General features: G+C 35.9%; 1 long non-coding RNA gene across 1 annotated transcript; it reads left to right on the forward strand.

Annotated features, from left to right (window-relative positions):
* Positions 528 to 1,058, forward strand: LOC110262771. The gene is made up of 3 exons (XR_002347758.1): positions 528 to 565; positions 654 to 760; positions 915 to 1,058. It is a non-coding gene; the product is annotated as an uncharacterized LOC110262771 (long non-coding RNA).

Here is a 3,145-nt window from a genome sequence, read left to right on the forward strand (position 1 = left end):
AATCATTTTCCTTTTGTAGTGAATCAATGAAGTTTGTGATTTTTATGCTAGAGTAATATATTCTGTTTTTGTTGAATATGCAGCGCAAAAGAAGCAAAAATTTTCTGGTACCACTGATTTTAGTCTAATGAAGATAGATGATAAAGGAAGGATTCTCTCATTCAGTGAAAAGTCCAAATGAAAATTATCATACTATAGAGAGAGCATTCAAATAAAGATTATTTTTATGGATTTGTTTTGCTTTGTCTTTGGAGGTGAATTTGTTTTTAATGATGGTGTTTTCTACTTTTATGTCAAATTCTTGTACTCATAACTGTCATGATAGATTCAGCTATATAGACCGTTATCTACTGAAGATAAAGTTTAGAGTATACTTCATATAGAACATACAAGCTTCTATGCTCCTGAAATCTTTTATGGACCTGCCATATAATTTGGCATAAATTTCTGCACTCCTTTGTTACTCTACGGAACCAAGTTATTATTTATTAGGTGATTCCTTTATACTTTCTTTCATTGCTAGGCATGAACTTCAAAAATCTTGGCCCAGAAATTGACCATTGCAGTAAGTTATCTTGCCACACACATACCACTATATCTTACTCATCCAGCCATGCATAAATGAGGTAATGAACCTAAAAAATTCCTTGCAGGCCCTGCAACATATAAGACAGATTGCACAAGAATCTAGCGGAGAAATTCAGTATGGTGGGGGAAGCCAGCCTACTGTGTTGAGGACATTTAGCCAGAGACTATGCCGGTATGGTCCAGCCTTTTTATTCTGTCAAGAATCTATTCATAGCTGTACATTTGAATTATTGACTTGATGTACATTCGGTGTTTAATTGTAACATTCTAGATAAAATTTGAGTCTTTTTAATTACTGTATAATTAATTGAAATTCAACTTCTTAGGGGGTTCAATGATGCTGTTAATGGGTTTGTGGAGGATGGTTGGTCACTGCTGGGCAATGATGGGGTAGAAGATGTGACTATAGCTATAAACTCATCTCCCAACAAATTTTTGGGGTCCCAGTACAATTCATCAATGTTCCCAGCTTTTGGAGGTGGGGTTCTATGTGCCAAGGCATCCATGCTGTTGCAGGTACTTAATGAAGCAAACAAATTTCATGATCACCTATGGTACAAAAGTAATATTCTTGAACTGCTTTTAATAATGGTGTTTTGCAAAATGTTCCTCCGGCTTTGCTTGTTCGATTCTTGAGGGAGCATCGATCTGAGTGGGTTGATTATGGTGTTGATGCATACTCTGCTACATGTCTTAAGGCTACTCCTTATGCTGTTCCTTGTGCAAGACCTAGTGGTTTCCCAAACACCCAGGTCATTTTACCACGTACTCATACTAGTTTTAAAAATCTTGAAGTTGCTAGATTGCGTATCCTCCAGTTGCTAGGTTGAATTCGAGAAGCCACTGGTTGTCATGATTCTGTCTCCTTACTGATCTTTTGAGATTTTAATATTTGAATGCTGATTTTTCTGCTTAACCGTTTTACTTTTCCTAATGAATTGTTATTTTTAAAATCTTGAAGGAGTTTCATTTTCTTGATTGGCAGATGCTGGAGATGCATCAATATTGTAGTGAAGCTTTGTACGTATGTCAATTGGCCTTGTTAATATATCTAACAGTCATGTTTAGTGAAATGAATATTGGTTCTGACTCATTTTCACCAAGAATAGAGATGTTTTCCTTGCATATGTTCACATGTTAACCACTAGCATGTTATTAATTCAATGGCTTAGTAACTCATTTTCTCATTATACTGTTTAGACTTTCTTTGATGTTACAAAACATTTGGACAGCTTTATTTTTGGAATAGGTTTATTTGAGTTGCTGTTAGATTCTACTGGTATAAATATACTATTCATTTGTAGTTGTAATTAATGTGATTGGAAAATGATGGTATTGTACTATATTTTGTTTTAAAGTATTTCTTTTATTTTAATTTTCTTCTACATTTTTAATGTCTTGTTTAAATATTTCTTTTTAATAATAAATTATCAGTAGTGTGACAATAATGTAAATTAATTTTTAAAAATTATAGACAGGTTTGTGAAGGTTTGAAACCTCCACAAACATTGACCAAGAACTACCACAAAAATTTAATATAAAACCCACTAAACACACACAAAATTTCCGCTGAATAGATTGTGGAGGTTTTTAAAAACCCCCACAAAAGACCTCGTGGCACCTCAAATTTTGGGGGTTTTAGAAACCCCCACAAATCATTTGGTGGGGGTTATAAACCTCCACAAATAAGAGAAAAAACTGCCACAAATAAATAAAAACCTTGTAGTGAAACGCCAGAAACAGGTTGCAAAGTGGAGTTAAACGCCAGAAACAGGCTACAAACTGGTGTTCAACTCCAAGAGAAGCCTCTACACGTGTAAAGTTCAATGCTCAGTCCAAGCACACACCAAGTGGACCCCAGAAGTGGATTTCTGCATCATTTACTCATTTCTGTAAACCCTAGTAACTAGTTTAGTATAAATAAGACTTTTTACTATTGTATTTACATCTTATCTTTGATCAGTTTTATGCTATCTTAGACCTTTATGGGGGCTGGCCATTCGGCCATGCCTGGACCATTATCACTTATGTATTTTCAACAGTAGAGTTTCTACACACCATAGATTAAGGTGTGGAGCTCTGCTGTTCCTCACAGATTAATGCAAAGTACTATTGTTTCTCTATTCAATTCAAACTTATTCCTATTCTAAGATATCCATTCGCACACAAGAACATGATGAATGTGATGATTATGTGATGCTCATCATCATTCTCACTTATGAACACGTGCCTGACAAACACTTCCGTTCTACATGCAAACAAGCTAGAATGAGTATCTCTTAGATATCTAATACAGAGGACTGAGTCCGAGATATTAGAGTCTTCGTGGTATAAGTTAGAACCCATGGATGGCCATTCCTGAGGTCCGGAAAGTCTAAACATTGTCTGTGGTATTCCGAGTAGGGTCTGGGAAGGGATGGCGGTGACGAGCTTCAAACTCGCGAGTGCTGGGCGTAGTGATAGACGCAAAAGGATAGTAAATCCTATTCTAGTATGATCGAGAACCGACAGATGATTAGCCATGCAGTGACAGCGCATTGGACCATTTTCACAGAGA

Source organism: Arachis ipaensis, chromosome B05 (genome assembly GCF_000816755.2).
Source record: "Arachis ipaensis cultivar K30076 chromosome B05, Araip1.1, whole genome shotgun sequence".
NCBI lineage: Eukaryota > Viridiplantae > Streptophyta > Magnoliopsida > Fabales > Fabaceae > Arachis > Arachis ipaensis.